Source organism: Daphnia magna, unplaced genomic scaffold, assembly GCF_020631705.1.
Source record: "Daphnia magna isolate NIES unplaced genomic scaffold, ASM2063170v1.1 Dm_contigs179, whole genome shotgun sequence".
In the NCBI taxonomy this organism is placed as follows: Eukaryota; Metazoa; Arthropoda; class Branchiopoda; order Diplostraca; family Daphniidae; genus Daphnia; species Daphnia magna.
The window spans coordinates 114,994-132,469 of NW_025533156.1; the positions used below are offsets into that span (position 1 = coordinate 114,994).

At 38.2% G+C, this 17,476-nt stretch overlaps 3 pseudogenes; 1 reads left to right on the forward strand and 2 right to left on the reverse strand.

Annotated features, from left to right (window-relative positions):
* Window positions 1-219: 219 nt before the first annotated feature.
* On the reverse strand, window positions 220-7,948 carry LOC116917880 (annotated as a pseudogene).
* Window positions 7,949-14,151: 6,203 nt separating this feature from the next.
* On the forward strand, window positions 14,152-15,833 carry LOC123467368 (annotated as a pseudogene).
* A 19-nt stretch (window positions 15,834-15,852) lies between these two features.
* On the reverse strand, window positions 15,853-16,768 carry LOC123467364 (annotated as a pseudogene).
* Between the last annotated feature and the right edge of the window lie 708 nt (window positions 16,769-17,476).

A 17,476-nucleotide genomic window follows, 5' to 3' on the forward strand; every position in this document is an offset into this window, starting at 1 on the left:
ACAAATATACTTACAGTGTTCATACAATTCCGCTGAAATGATCGAGAAACAGCGCAGTATTCTATGTATGATTTTTGGTGAAGCAACTCATAAAAGTGGCTACGATATTTTGCTAATTCCAATCTGCTGGAAATTCCAAGGCTTCGCAATTTCATTTCTTGATCTTTCCACGCATAAATATGACAACGCGCCCGGGGTATATTAGGGAAAATCTACAAATTATGGGAAAAAGCCATTAACATCTTCACTTAAAACAGAAACCAATAAACGTACCTTTTCAATGGAATTTACGATGGCTGCCTCTTGATCAGTGCATATCAAAAGCTTCTTGGATGAAGCAATTTTGGGGATTTCTTTTTTGACCATATTCCAAAAATATTCATGCGAACTCTGCAGTGTTCTCAGGTGGATGAGACAGGCCAAACCTATGGTAGGCATTGGCGAATCTTCGGTTTCCATAAACTCCGTAAAACGGAATGTGATCCAACTCACTTAGTAATTGCCAAGATTAAATGTTGTATCATACTCCATAATCATTTCTGGCAAATTGTCCCAATCCAAAAGATTCCTGAATTCATTTGCCATTCCTGCAAATCACATTGAAATAAGACTTGTTAAGACACTTCGACCGATGCCGTATTAAATGATTTGCAATGATTATCATTATTCTAGCCTATTACATATATATATTAATATATAAAAATGTAAATAGTTACACCTATTACCATATATGCCCATTATCTAAGGGTGTCCCTAAAATGCGCGGATTTTTGTGCGCGCCTGCACCACTAAACTGCGCGACATAAAACACCCGCGCACCAACCCTAAAATGCGCGCCCGTGTGCGCGCCGACCCTAAAGTGCGCGCCCTACATGCGCGACGGCCCTAAAGAGCGCGCCTTACATGCGCGCCTATTAAATAACAAAAGGCGCACTAGAACCCGAAATTTTTTTCTTCATTCTTCCTTCAAATAAACATGCCACTTGCCGTATGCAATTTTTCGAAAAAAACTTTCATGATTTAGAATTTCAAATGTTTTCAAAGTCTGTATTGAAAAGTCTTGGATTTGCAATTGACACACTATTTGAATACAATAAGCATGAATGAACATGAAAAACAGTAATAGCAGCATGCCATTACTACAAACGACATTTCTAAGTCTTGGTTTTGCAATTGCAATTAATTTTGCAATTAACCATTTCTTCTTTTTATATTTTGTAGAAAAAAATTTTTTTTCCTTTTTTTCCTTCTAACACTTTTTTTAGTTCAAGATTTACCACCCAAATTTTGCAACAAGTTAAAAACAACCAGATGGTCGATTTCCACGTGAAGTTCAAGTCCATTTCTTCTTTTTATATTTTGTAGAAAAAAAAAATTTCCTTTTTTTCCTTCTAACACTTTTTTTAGTTCAAGGTTTACCACCCCAATTTTGTAACAAGTTCAAAACAACTAGATGGTCGATTTCCACGTGAAGTTCAAGTTTTTTTCCTACGGGTTCTTTTCTTTTTTCAGTTGAAGGGTGAAAGAAGAAGGAGCAGGACATGCCCGACAAAGCTAGTGCAAATTCATCAGTTGATGATGAAAATGACAATACTGGAGTGAATTCTACCAAAAACTGGCCCCTAGAAAAGTTTTTTATACAAATTGAAGAATGAGAAGATGAAAAAACAGACGAGGTCAAAATGAAATGTCAAGGAGGGGTGCTTTACTTGAATGAAGCAAAATCAGAAGGGAAAAAATGGTACACTACTTTTTTTATCTTGTTAACCGGGCTGTTAAATTAAAGAACCTTGCTTATTAATTATAGCTTTATTGATTGGTGTTTTTTAAACCATTCTTTAGTTACGTATTGCTACGCAGAAACGAAATGAAAAATTGAATTCACTGCTGTTTTACCTAGAAAATGAAATTTTTTGATTTTATTGTCGATTACGATAGACAAATCACACCTTTTTTTTACAGTTAAGAGGAAAATACAAGTTTCACTACAGAATTCCAACATTATGTTTTAAAACACTAACACAGGTCTTTTTCTATAAATTCTTTTATTCAGATTATAGAAACGATGGTTACCATTGGCGACAACAAGGAGGAAAAAACTACGAAATTGAAGAAGTGGTCTGGGGCAAGAAAATCCCCTTCTACAGTCGGATTGGTGATCATCAACTGTCATCAGAATTCAAGCGGGAAGTTTATTGGGACCCCCGCTACCCCTTGCGATTTATGATTCATTATCTTGGCAACGCCGACATTCAAGTCGACCTGCCTCACGGAAATGCAAAAGGGAAAAAGAGAAAGATGAATTTTTTTACTACGAGGAAGTCATCTCGGGATGAAATGAAAGTATGACCTGGTTTGCCTTCAAATGTCTACAAGGAACTTGTTTGCGAAGCTCCGGAAGAAGCTTTTCTTCATGCCGTGTCCGCTCCTCGTAACCAGAAACAAGTGGAAAATTTCCAGGCCAATGAACGCCACAAGTTGCGCATCAGCCGAAATGCATATTACAATTTTCTTATCAATGCTAACCAGGATAAGAGTATCAAGAAAGTCGAAATTTATCCCGATTTCTTGTGCATCATATACCTCGACCAGCTGGCCAAGAAAATTGTAGGGCTGATTAACCACACGGATCTTTCGTCAGCATTCGGTTTGCAATATGATACTACATTTAAGCTGCGGATGCCTATGTTTCGGTTTTGATTGCTCGGTTTACCGAGTTTGAAGAGGCCCCTGTAGTGCCCTTTGTCTTCATGATCCACGACAGAAAGACGACTGAAACACATGATACGTTTTTCAGAAAGTGTGCCGATTATTTTCCTTAGTTGGTAAGATCTTTTTTATGTATATGCATATGATTAACCTTAAGTATATTTCGAATTTGGTCTCAACATTAGGTGAAAGCCGATAATGCCTACATAATGACTGATGGTGAGGAGGCGTTCTCATTCGCGATAGAAAAATATTTTCCAAAGATGAAGAGGTACCGGGACTGGGGACATATCCTCAAAAATGCCAAGCGTGAACTAAAGAAGCTTCAGATTACGAAGATGGATCAAGTGGACAGCTACATCGATGACTTAAAGTGGTTGTTCGTGGCTACCTCAGAGACTGAATATTTGATGAGATACAACGAGATACTGAGTAATGCTACGCGCTGGAATGGTGTAAGTTTTTCTTTTAACATATAACTTAAACGATTACTGAAAGGATGTACCCAGCCCCCCACCCTTATTATCCCATCTCTACCATGTTAAATTTCGGATCGTACCCCTCCCTCGGTACGCATCCGGTTTGCTGGAAATTTTTTTAAAAAACTTGTATTTAGGCTTAAATTTGAAACAATTATAAAATATTTGTTAAACTTTACAGCAATTTAAGGCATACTACAGAAAGGAAATCCACTTGGCTATTCAATGCATCGGAGCCTGGATGTTGAGCTAAAGTTGTCTGAAAACAGGCGACACCAATGCCTCGGAATCCTATAATGCAGTCCTAAAGCGTTTGCAAGAATGGAAAGAAAGACCGGTCGATGTCCTCGCCCGGGCTTTTTCATTACTGAGCCAATATCACGACATCGAAATCCTTAGAGGACGATATGGATTGGGTGATCTGACGTTAAAATCTCACTTGAAACAGGTACGCTCTGAACGCTTCTTAGCACTTTTTATTTTATATGTTATGAATTAATGACGCTGAAAATTTATCATGCGCTCTAGTTGTCCGACACCAACAAAGACATGCCGGTTTTTGAGAAGACTATCCAGCCAGATCAAATAGTTCTAGATGTGAGAGAGTGCTAAGCAAAAATGAAAGCGGAAGTATGTATTCGGTCCAGCCTATTTTTAACGTAGGGAATACGTTAAGTTCTTCAATATTTACAAGTCAATTTTTAGTATTACAGAATTATTCAAAGGCTAGAATTGCAACCGACAGTACCAATGAAGGTACTCACGAGGATAATGTCACGGTTTACAACGTCGCTACCCAATTAAACAAAAACGACCTGATAAAACAAATCGGGCCAGGCGAATATGTGGTGAAAAGAACGACGTACTCCGAGAGTAGGATTGTGAACCTGATTCCAAAGAACTTTTCTTTGACTAAGTGTACCTGCCATGCATCTGCTACGTGTGCACACGTCGTGGCTGTCCAGATGCACCTTGGATGCTTCGACCACGAAACGAAAAAGCCCAAGAATTCTACTCTTGCTTTAAAGAGAGCAAGAAAACCTGCAGACAAGACGTCTGGCAGAAAGCGTCCACGGAAGAAAGATGTGGATCCACCATCACTTTCAAATAAGTTAACTCCCAAGGTTAGCATTTATCAAATATTCTCCGGTATTTTTGAATATAAATGTGCGTTGTAGGAGGGTTCTTTGTCGGAAATCGCAGAGAAGTTGGCTCAATTTGACATCGGACATTGGACCTTTTCGACCTGTTCACACAATTTTTTTCCATGAATGTTTGCCTTCAAACCTTAATAATTAGCAATTGAAACAATTACATTGTAAAGCGTATTTTTTTTCATAGGAAAATTCCACATTGATAGACCAAGACAAAACAAATCCAGAGGCCAAATCAACTCCTTCACTTAACCATCAAACTAGTCCTTCCAGTATCGACTTGACTATGAATGTAAGCCGAAAAAAACAAAATTTTTATCAATTAGAAATGTCACACATAAGCATATTCTACTGAATTTTATTCATAGTTAAATTCCACATTGAAAGAAAAAGAAAAGAAAAATGCAGCTGCCCAAACAACTCCAAGTGACCATCAAATTAGTCCTTCCAGTATCGACTTGACTATGATTGTTAGCCTAAAATCCTAATATGTTATAAAATAGAGATGTTTAATTGTATTCGAGATTTTTTTACTCTTCATTTATAGGAAGATTCCAATTGGAAAGGTCCCGATCATTTAAACGAAGCGGTCCCATCCTTGCACGATGCAATTTACCATTCACGTGCTGGTCCTAAGGACATATTATTAGCCCGCATGGTAAGCCTTATAAATCCATTTATAATTTAAATGAAATTAACTGTTTTTTCATGTCTTTTTCATGTCTTAAATTGCTTAGACTGAATCATTCGATGAAGAAGGGGTCAGGGACGGATACGACAATTGCAATAAAGAAGAAGTTGTTGTAGAAGATGTTGGTTGGGATTGTAGCGCGGATACGTTGTTATTTAAAACATCTACTTACTCACGGGATAACAGTACGAGACACGTAAGGACAAATTAATTAGGATTTTTGTTCCGTTTCCCATTAACTACCTTATTTAATTAGTTATGTTTTAATTGAATGCATTTCTTGACAAGTTGAAAGAAACCTATCCATTTCTCTGTGCAATGTGGGAGGGTTCTTTGCCTGGTCCAGAAATCAATACAAAAGCCGCTCAAATTTACATTCCTCTTCGACATGATAACCACAAAAAAAGTTCTTTCATCGACTTGACTACGAAGGTTAGCCAATACCACTCTTATTTCTATTTTACCAGTACATATTTTTCTTTCATTATTTATAGAAGAAAGGGGCCGTTCACAAAATACGTAACGCATTTTTTGTCAATTTTTGACTCCCCCCTCCCCCCTTGTAACGGTCCGTAACAAAGTTTACTACCCCCCCTCCTAAAAATACGTAACAAATGTTGAAACCCCCCCTCCAAAACCAGAATCATATAATTGAGAGAAAATGACTGCAATGGAGAAAATACCATTTAGCAGACAACAGTTGTCATGACAACAACAAAAAAAGAAGCTAAACAGCATTTTTTTTTCTTTTTCTGCAGAAATTAAAAGTTCCACGAAATAATTGATCTGGTACGTAACATTTTATGGAACCCCCCTCCCCCCCTTGTAACAAAGCGTAACAAAACCAACGACCCCTCCCCCCCCTTTCGCGTTACGTATTTTGTGAATGATCCCAAACCTGAATTTCCACTGGTGGTATTGTCTCGATATCAGCATAATCAAGTCACTAACGAGGACATTCGGTTGAACGATTGTCACATGAAGGCAGCTCAAGTTCTCATCAAGAAGATTTCACCAGAGGTTGGAGGTCTAATGGACACTGTCCATGGTTCAAATCTTGGCTTCCCAAAAGTAAAGGAGAAGAAATGGATCCAGATTCTTCACGATGGAATGAACCACTGGGTTACGGCTTACAAGGCACCTAGCGAAGATTTTGTGAAAATTTACGACAGCTTAGAGCACGAAGACAACCTGCACGTCATCGCCTGCATCTCTGCTTTGCTGCGACACGAAGGAGACAGCATTTCATATGCCTATATGAAATGCCAGATACAGAATTTTTGAGTCAACTGTGGCGATTTTGCCATCGTCTTTGCGGTGTCCTTAATTACCGGTGGTGATCCTACCAATGACAATTTTGCTAGCGACACGGATTTACGGCAACACCTGAAGAAGTGCCTCAGCGATGGCAAAATGTCACCGTTTCCAAAAACTACCGAAAAAGTTAAGATGAAGAGATCATCGAAGGTTAAATCGACGAAGATTTTCTGCCACTGTCGTTTGGTCAAATATGACCCACTGAACGACAATCCGGATTGGCCATCCAATAAAAAGAAAGAAAAGCGGCTGAAAAACCTCGACCCAGATGCTAGTAAAAAGGCAAAATTCGAATCGAAATGGAACTACATTCAATGCAGCAATACTGCTTGCAAACAATGGTACCATTGGGGCTGCGAGGAAGTGTCAGATGAAGACTAATCTGATAAAAAGAAGAAATGGTTCTGTCAGAAATGTCGTTTGTAGTAATGGCATGCTGCTATTACTGTTTTTCATGTTCATTCGTGCTTATTGTATTCAAATAGTGTGTCAATTGCAAATCCAAGACTTTTCAATACAGAGTTTTAAAACATTTGAAATTTTAAATCACGAAAAGTTTTTTTGAAAAATTGCATGCGACAAGTGGCATGTTTATTTGAAGGAAGAATGAAGAAAAACCTTTCGGGTTCTAGTGCGCCTTTCGTTATTTAATAGGCGTGCATGTAAGGCGCGCTCTTTAGGGCCGTCGCGCATGTAGGGCACGCACTTTAGGGTCGGCGCGCACACGGGCGCGCATTTTTGGGTCGGCGCGTGGGTGTTTTATTTAAGCAGATTAGTGGTGCAGGCGCGCACAAAAATCCGCGCATTTTAGTGGCGCGCTCGCCCATTTTAGGGACACCCCATTATCTAAAATACATATATATGTACACACATATAATATATAAGGCATATATAGATCATGTATTATATATAACATATATATACAATTGATATATGTATATATCGTAAATAAAAACATATACATGTATTGTATATAATATATATACAAATAGATATGTGTATATTTATGCATATCAAACTGAATAGACTCACGATAAATATATAACTCACCCAAGTCCATACAAGCAATGTTGACAGAAGGAAGATACTCAAGTTTCCGAAGAAAATTTGTATCGATGCCAACTTCGTATGCGTTAAACTGGGCGTCGTGGCTTATACGGTTTTTTCTCTTGCTAATATTTGCTCATTTCTGACTTGTTATAGGTCTCGAGACGCATCCATTGCTTTAATTTTTATGTGGCTTCCCGCAGACTCAATTAAGTCGCCGTGAACTTGCGCTGGAGGATCTTTCGTACGTTCTTTTGCGGTTATTGGGACTGACGCTGCCGTTCGGTAGAATAACTTCTCTGTCTTCTCCAGCTTCCTGACATTCCCATGCGAGTTTTTCGGATTGATAACAGAATCATCGCCTGCGTAGATAAGGAGAATTTGGTTCGGATAATCCGGATGCTTGTACGCATGCTTTGAAAATCTGTTGAAAAAGCCAGTTGGGTTTCTCCCTGCTCAATTTACAATTTGAAATAATATTTGAAAATTTTAACACCATCCACGCAAATGGTTTTTTCCCCAGATTCCTGGCGCCATGAGTAATCATCCATTCTCCAGTCATTTCGACGACGTTCATCAATAACCCCAAATAATCTTTAACTATTTTGATTAGGTACAGAAATATTATTGCTTTGCCATGATAATGTTAGCAGTAGTGGAGAAGAAGAAGATGTAGAAAAGTTAACGAGATGTTCAAAAAGTGCCAAGCCATATGTTTTCAAGGTAACGAAGTCACATCTAGAGGATAGACAATTTAGAGATTGGCTAATTGAAAATCCAAAAATAAAATCACAATCCTTTTGTCACCCTTGCCACAAAGCTTCAAAGCAAGCAACAAAAGAGGCCTTCTCAAACATAGCTCAACAGCCAGTCACAAGAATCAAGTGGAATTCCTCAAGACGTAGCTAAGCTTCTGAACAATCAAAATTCAACAAGATCACTAGAGTTGGCCTTAGTTGTCTCTGTTGTTAAAGAAAACTTGCCAATCCGCTTTATGGACACCCTGATTAAAGTATTGAAAAGCCATGTGAAAGATTCAAAAGTCGTGAAAAGTATTGCCACTGGATTAATAAAAAATTTATTTGTGCCGTTTGAGGAATCCAAATTAGCAGACGTGCTGAGAAATACGTTCTTTTCCATTATAGGGTGGTTCGAGGTTGCCATCTTGGCACGGTATTTCTGGACCCTTAGTGCAGCCACAACTGGAAAGCATTGGCTTTTTAGGTTTTTTGGTGGCAAGTGTGATGTAGTTTAAGTTTCTTTAAGTGTGTTATTTTTGAAAATGCCAGAATTTTCAAGTTTTTCAAAGAACTTGGATAGTGAAGCAAAGTGTAGGTTATTGGAACAGTTATCCCTATTACAAATTGACGATCCTAATTGGATTGACAACGATCTGTGGAAGAAAAACCGTGACGTTCTCATAGTAATTCCACCAGTAATTTGGCCAAAACTATAGACTATTTTCAGAATGGGAGAAGTCTAATAAGTGGAGAGAAACTGTATGTTGAAAAAGACGTAATATTAGCCATGGAGTAGAGTCTAGAAAACAAATGGTTTAGAGACTTTTCTGCATTGCAGCTTACAAGCAACACAGTCGTCATTAAAGCAAAAGTGTGTAACCATGAAATGCTTATGTTTTTCATTTCAATCGACTGTTACATTTTTCTTTTCTTAGGTTACAGCATCTCAAACACTGAGTGTTACATATTATCCTTGGGTCGCTTGTGCTAAAGGTGGCATGGTACAGTTTGCCAGTTGTACATGTACTGAAGGGTAAAATTCCACCTAGTGTTCATCTTTCTATAGATTAGAAGTATTAAATAGTACTATGTAAAATATGATATAGTGTAGGTGAAATGTGTACGCATGTAGCCACACTTTTGCATACATTTATTTCGGCCCATGAAGTGAATACGGATAAACAGTGCAACAAAAGTTGCACTGAGCAAAAAATGTGGTTGGATTGAAAACACTTCTAAGCCGGTAGAGTAATGAAAAAATGTTAAAAATATGTTTGCCTACTCATTTTAATAACTGTAAAATACAGGGAAAAACTAGCAATTGGAATTTTGACAGCTTTCCTTTATTTCATATACCTAGAAGAGCCAATGCTTTTCAGTTGTGGCTGCACAACGGGTCCAGAAATACCGTGCCAAGATGGCAACCTCAAACCACCCTATAGTAGATGAAAGTACGGATAGAACGATTACTAAATATATGGCGATTTTGGTGAGGTAAGCACAATGTACAACAATTTACTCTGTGGGTTTTATAATAACGAATTATTGATTTTCAAGATATTTTTTTGCAGAGCGAAAAAGGCCTGTTAAAGAATTTTATTCATTGCCAGTAATCAAAGACCCCACAGCTGTTGGCATAAAATCCACGGTGTTGCAAGAGTCTCAGAAAAATAGGATTTCAGTATTGAAGATAGTTGGATTCGGATCAGATAATGCAAGCGTTATGACTGGACGCAACAAGTGGTTAGCTACTCTGCTAAAATAAGAAATACCCTGGCTCGTAGTATTTGGCTGTATATGCCATTCGTTCGCATTGTGCGCTGAAGCTGTCGTTAGACTCGAACATAATGCATTTCACAAATGACGTTTACAGTTTTATTGGAAATAGTTCCAAGAGGAAGCAAGAATTTCTGGAATGTCAACAGTATATTGATGTAGCAAACCCCATGATACTGTATCCAGGCAGGACACGTTGGCTAGTAATGGAATATGATTGCAAGCAACTGGAAGGCACTCACTCTATATTTTCAATCGTACCTAGCTGACAAGGACAAGACCACGAAAACTATTTATCAAGCACTCAATAACATTCATGTTCAACTTCATTACAACTTTCTTGCTTACATCCTAATAGTTATGAATTATTTGAATCTAGAATTTCAAAGTGAAGAAGTTCGTATACACAAGTACCTGGATGTGGTAGAGTTTGGTCTAAAAATGAAAATGAATAACTTCATAACAACGAGAGTTTTGAAAGAAAAAAACTGCTTCGAAATAAGCTTGGAAAATTCCCAAAATTTGAAACCGTTGAACCCAATTTACTTTGGAACAAATGTCCAACAACTTATTGAAAACGCGTCGGAGAGTGAACACACGCTTGTTGAAATTTTTCAAATCAGAACGCTTGGTTGTTATCAAGAATTTCTTAAGCAAATACGCTCTAGAATCAACTATCAAGATTCTTTTGCTTCAACAGCTTAAATATGTGTCTCCTGCAGTTGCTATTTCAGGGAAGGTTTCGTCAATTGTAGGATTATACAACAACTTCAAAGAAATATTACAGTCACACATGGACATTGAGGCTCTGGATGCTCAATGGAGAGCAATTCCTTTTATCCCAAACATCGAGACGGATGTTTTAGCATACGCCGGGAAAATTAATGCGTTTCGCAAAAAGGCAAAAAAATCGCCCATTGAAACCTCTAGAATGTGCTCATTGACTGACAGTGAACAGAATGCCAGTTCAACAGATGGGGAGCCCGACCAAATGCTAATGCTGTACCTGTTCAGTGCATTCAAAAAGTTGACCCGAATATATTTTGGAATTTTATTTCTGAACAGCATAGCTCAATAGTTGAAAATTTTGATTTAATGGTTTCTTTTATGAATTTTATGTATTCTGCATATTCCTATTTCTCCTTTTTTTTTGTTTCGAGATGTTCTGCAGTAGTCTATCTGGGGAGGTAAAACTAGTAAATCCGTACAAATCGAAGAGGGGGAAATGTATGTAAATAAACAGTACCTTAAACTTCTGTACAAATCCAGTTTAAATCTTACTATATGTGAAACAGTGTTCCAATTATCTCACTCAGTCGAACTGCGTATGGGTTTATATGTAAAACTACCTGATATCCGTTGATGGATTTATTCTGGGGGTTCATTTTACCTTTCCCATCCCTTTATCATAATGCCTAATTAGCACATTGAATCAAAAGATGTAATGCAATCCTATTGTTAGACTTAAAGCCTGACGTGCCAGAGCCTTTTGAAGAATGGGACGACGGGTATTAAAAACAAGACACGTGACAATGGACTAATTTCGGAAGGTCATTTTTTCCCTGACCACTGTTGAAGCCGCTGAGGCCCTTTTGCATCAGAAATATTCAAATTGTATTTGAATGAACGCGTCCATCGACAAAACAATTTTACATCTTGGCTTAACATGATACTTGTGAATAGAGGAACTACAAAACTCATGTAAGAGGCTTTCAGAGGACAAAAGAACGAAAAAACTTACTTTTTTGGTACGTAGATACAAGGCTGTAGAGGAACTACACAACTAACTTTCATTAAACTTTGATACAGGGATATGGAAAAACGATATTACTGACAGCTGACTGAGTTAAGTACATTTTTCTTGGTTGGCTGCGTATTGCCCCCTCCCGTTTGTTCATTCAAAGAAGGTTGGAATAAATTGCTTTTGTTTCGAGACGTTTCAATAAATAACATTACAATTCAACCAACTTGCAGTTGTAAATTTAGTCCATGTTGCAATCTTCGTCGATCCCATTTGGTTTCTTCTTATAACTTTTTCTGAGGCGCAGACAAATCTAGTGCGGGTCACTTCCAAATCAGAGTCACTAACTATAGGAAATAACTTCCGGATGCCATCTGCAGATAACATAAAAATATTAGATAACAAATAGTACGTTACAATTACAAAAAAGTATTTCTAATGGATTCACCATGAACAGCATCCACAATAAGAGACCCTTGTAGTTTGTCTTTTTTCTTGTCCATTTTTTTGCACCCCCACCAGTGTAAGGCGGCCCGACATTCTGGAGTTCTTATCCTATCACTAGATCTTCTAATCACATCTTTGACGCACTCACCCCCGCATCTTTTTACAATTTCAACCTACAAATAAATAAGAGAGATTTAATTAGTACAACCAGATACAGTATTATCATTATGTACTTGACAAAATCATAAAATCTTACCAATGACAAGTGAATTGTGGTGTCTGACTTCATTCCGGCATTAAAATTAAGGAACTCGTCAAAATTTTAAAAAAGCAAACACTCCAAAGAAATTGGAATTTCCGAGTCGGGAGTTAGCAATCCATTGCGGACCAATTTAGCCTCGATGTTAGATAGTCTTTTGTCGATCAATTTCAACATTTCCGTAATCCTTTTGAGTTCTCTCATTAACACGAGATGTTCTTACGGTGGAGTTAATTTAGTTTTGTGTCTAAAACACATATAAATTATGAACACGCTAACTAAACTTACAACCGAAGACGGAAAAGTGATCAAAGGTGTGTTGGAAGACGATTCTGATTCTGCGAAAGTTGCGGATGACAAAGACCTATCTATTGGTTGGCTGAAGATTTGTAAACTTTTAGATATACATGGCTCTTCTTGATTCGATATACTTTCCATGAGAAGCGAGGAGTAATAACCGGGTGTTTCTTGTGAGAGCTGCGAGCTCACCGTTGCTGCCGATATCGTGATGTTGGGGTAATTGTCTTTCTGAGAATTTGGAACTGCAATGGAGCAAGTAATATTAATAAAACTACGTATTAATAATTTTTTGGGATAGATTGCTTAGTTCAGTAGAAGTCGCAGCTGGTCTGAATGAGTTTGGTACAGCTGGTACAGTATCCTCCACAAAAAGAGGCAACTCCCCGGTAGCCAGAACAAAAAAATTGCTTATGCGTGCTAGATGCTCAAAAAGTCGTGGAAAGGCTAACCTCTGAATTCAAAACTGATTTTTTTCTCAAATTTTCCGTTTTATATATTTTCTCGCAACATGAAAACGTTTTAGAAACCATGGCAACCATTTCAAGCTGGGCGATGTCGAAAATGAAAAGCTATTGTTTAAGTGACATGGACTAGTTAAAACTAGAAATAAGTAAAGGTGACTAGAAAAAGTGAATAGAATAGCGGTGATTTTTTACAATGCATCATGCAGATCAACATAGAAATCTAAGTGAAGCACAGTGAGGTGAAACGATTGGTTTAACTAGAGCCGGGCATTTTCAAGCGCAAATCGCTAATTTGCTCGGTTGCACAAGATCAACCGTTCAAAGGTGGCAAAAATATTTTTTTTAAAGAAGAAAATGTCAAAAGGAAAAGGTCTAAGAGCTTAAAGAAGAAAACAACACTGCAGCAAGATAACGCAATAATGTGTTTTGTCGCTGTTAACCCTATTCTTGAGGCTAGCGTTATAACAGATTAGGGTAACTTAATTTTTTTATTTGATTCACAAATAAAAACATTTGTTTCACAAATAAAAACATTTGTTTCACAAATAAAAAAATTAAGCATTTTTTGTGCTTAAAGTGCAACAAAGAAGAAGTTTTTGCCCATGCACAGACCAAAGGCAAAATCTAACTGAAAAAGACGCTTATCGTAAAAAATTAGCGCTTTCTATAAAGGCTTTGACTATGCGTTGAAGATAACGGCTGGTGGACAAAATATTAAACATCTTTCGTTTGTCAGTTAGTTTAAGTTAAATAAAACATTTTTTAAAATTTGTTTTATTCTTTCTAATATTTATATTTTTAATACTATAATATTATCCCTCTTCTAAAATCGTCTGTAACCAATAAATTTTTATGTTGCGAGAAATTATATAAAACGGAAAATTTGAGAAAAAAGTCGGGGTAGGGGAAAGGGAAAGTTCAAATTCTCCGTGTTCCATATTTTGGAAAAAAACATTCAAATCATGGCAACCGTCTCGCTTTGCAGTCAAAACAAACAAAAAACTTTTAATTTTTCGCAATTAAAACAATGTCAGCTAACCGGCATATGGTATTTTATTTAATAAAAATCAATTAATTAATTTTATTTATTTAAAACTAGCAAGACAAGTTTTCGCCCGACCCCCTTCTGGCCGGCTTGGGCAGCGCTTCAGTTCCGTAAAACTCGAAACTTTGTACGCGTTTTACGGACACTCCCGCTCATTTTCACACCCTAAACCCTATATTAAAAATGATCAGCGTAAAAAGATCTACAACCTTGTATCAATTATTTTTGGATTAGAAAAAACTTGTCTTGCTAGGTAAGAGCCCAATATTTGAACGTATAGCAAATGTAATAACCAAATGTTACGTGCCAGATTGATGCTGGCTATTCAGATTTACATCACCGGAGATCAGGAACCAATTCGAGAACTGAGGCAAGGACTCGTTCGTCGTTCACTTTTGATGTTGGTGCTCTTGCTACGTTCGATATCACCAGCCGTGCGTCGCCGCTATCCAACTCTTGAGAGTCTCGTCCTAGATGGTAAGTCATTGATACGTGTGTGGTATACGTAAATTTTTTAAATGTTTCTAATGGCCAAAGGTGTTATGACTCGAAAAGAGAAGCAGTCTTTCGAATCGATTGTTCCAGTTGTCAATTTGTTTTGGGTACCTGCTACTTGGTTTGCGACAGGACGCTGTCAGCGATGGAATGCTGACCAACGAATACGGCACAAAACTCATCATGGAGGTTTGTAACATATCCTGTCTTAATGGGAATTGAATGTTGTAAGACATTTAATACTGTAGACCTATACGTTCTGACATTAGACGTTTTTTCGTGTTAATATTTACTCATAATCGTGAAATCTAATGGATTTGATTTTTCATTAAAACAAAAGGAATTTTTAGAATTTCGTGCCAACTGCGGTGCCCTTTGGAGCTACAACTGGGTTAGCATTCCAATAATCTACACTCAAGTAATTCAAACTAGTTTACGAAGCATTGTCAATTATAATTTCCCGCTTATTTAAAATTGATACACATGAATACTATTGATAAAGGTGTGCACGTTATCCACGTATTCCTATTTCATTGCCTGTCTCGTGGCCCGTCAATATACGGGTCCTAGTCATCAATCGCTCCAGGACATCGACATTGTCCTGCCTATCGGTACAGTCATGGAACTCGTTTGCTACGTCAGACTGCTCAAAGTGGCCGAACAGATCAAAAATCCTTTCGGCGATTCCGACGAAGATTTTGACCTCAACTTTCTCATCACCCGACATCTTCGAGTTGTTTATTTATTTTGTTCTTTCTTTAATTTCCACCATTCTTTCATTTTCGTTAAATGATGAATTCTAGACAGTTCATCTAGGACTGGATGACTTGGACGTGAATTGCCCGCCTTTGACGGACGCTAGTTCAGGAAAAGCGGCTTCCAATGGAGCGGGTGATAGTTTACAGCTGATGCCGGGCCAGTTGCTGCAGAATGAACGACACGCGTCGGAACTTATCAAGTACTGATAATGCTGCTAGACTACACAAGGGCCATAAATGAGATCTACCCTCATAGACGCACAAAAATTCTACAGACATTGGCTTGAACAGTTTGCAGCCAAATCAATTTCAGTCTATTACAAAGTTAACTAAAAAAAAGCTGTAGCAACCAATTCAAATTGATTCAAATTGATCTAATATGTACAATTTCTACACAGAGATTTACACACAAAAAAAACGCGTGCAGAAAAGGAAAGTGTCGATTATGACGATTTGCTGTTCAGAAACTTGCTGTTGTACCAAGCGATCTCATAGCCCCGTGGGCCTGACAAACCGAGCAGCTTGAACGTGCCACTATACCAAGGATTAAGCTTCGAATCAAAACGGACCATGCCCTCTTCCTCCAGTTAGCGGATGATGCGGACACGATCACGCATCTAATCTGGAGAATCCTTGATAGGCAAATGAATCTCTACGGCCAGCTGACGAATTTTGTCCAGCATTCCCGATTTGATTATCTGAGGAATGACTGCCCACTCATCTAACTCGATGTCAATCTTTAGGTAGTCGATGATCTGTTCACCATGTCGCTTCTTCAGCATATTGTAGATGGAAGTGAGTGAGAGGAGTTGCCTTCCTTTTTTGTTGGTCGTGTCTTGGCTATGGAGACCGAGTTTGAAGAAATGAATGGCTGGACTGCGGTCGTGATCTTCCGCTTTCATTGACGGGTCAAAAGCGTAGACTTGACAGCCATAGCGTTCCATGGTGTCGTCGAAAGACCATTCATTATTGATACCGAAGGAGTAAACCAGACATTCACCAGGAGGAGGCGCCACTTGCACTGGATTGAGACAGATTGCTTTCTGGCCATCCAGCCCCAATGGTTTGCGTTTCATGTGTCCGCCGAAATCGTGTGCGAGACGACAGGACGTTCGATTGGGCCACAGGAAATAGCTCATCATGTCCTCCGCTGACATTTCTTCAGCACTAACAATTCGCCAATCAAAGACGGACGTCTGGCACGGTCGGCTGGCCGTCATCCCAACAGTTTGAATGCCGACATACTGCAAACAGAAGAATGTCGTTGCAAAAAAGAGCGAAACAAGCAAAGCTAATGCACTTTTTCTGTTTTTTATGGCTTCGAACGCCATTGTGATGACGCTCACAAATGCACGTTCAAAATGACAACACACAACGGGATTCTATACTGGGAAGTCTGATGGATTGCTGCTGATGTGGTGACGCGTTCTCTTCGGTGTCAAACTACATACTTAACACAGCTGTTTTCATTTTCTTTTCCCCCTTATTTTTTAGTTCAGTTTCTAGTGCATGAAAGCTTATCGGTGTCACACCAGACGAGTGGTATATTCTATTTGCGTATCGCTATTTCTTTTGGTTTCGAGATGCACGACAACGGCCACTTCCCCTCTTGCGTCTAGACGATTATTAGCATTCCCGTTCAGCGTAACAGCTCGCCATAATCAAACAGCCAGCAGTATAAAGCAAGTTTTAGGTCCATACGGCACACTTTAAAATCTATGCATTTATTTTTTAATATACGCGTTAGAATTAGCTCATTTCTACTTCAATTAGGCGATTAGCATACTTCAATGACTTCCAATGACCCCTTAACAACAAATCTATAATTAGTTGTCAAGTGCCATATGAATAATGTGACATAAAAAATAATGTTCATGGCTTTTGGCTCTATGATCAAGTTAATGAGTGTAAAAAAAAACAAACAGATGTTCTACATCATATTTCAGGAAACATTAAATTTTCCATGCAGTAATGCCAAAATGAATGAGTCCGCGCATCGTTTATTATCCGTCACACGGATGTAGGAGGAGTGGGATGCGCAGTGAAAACAAGAT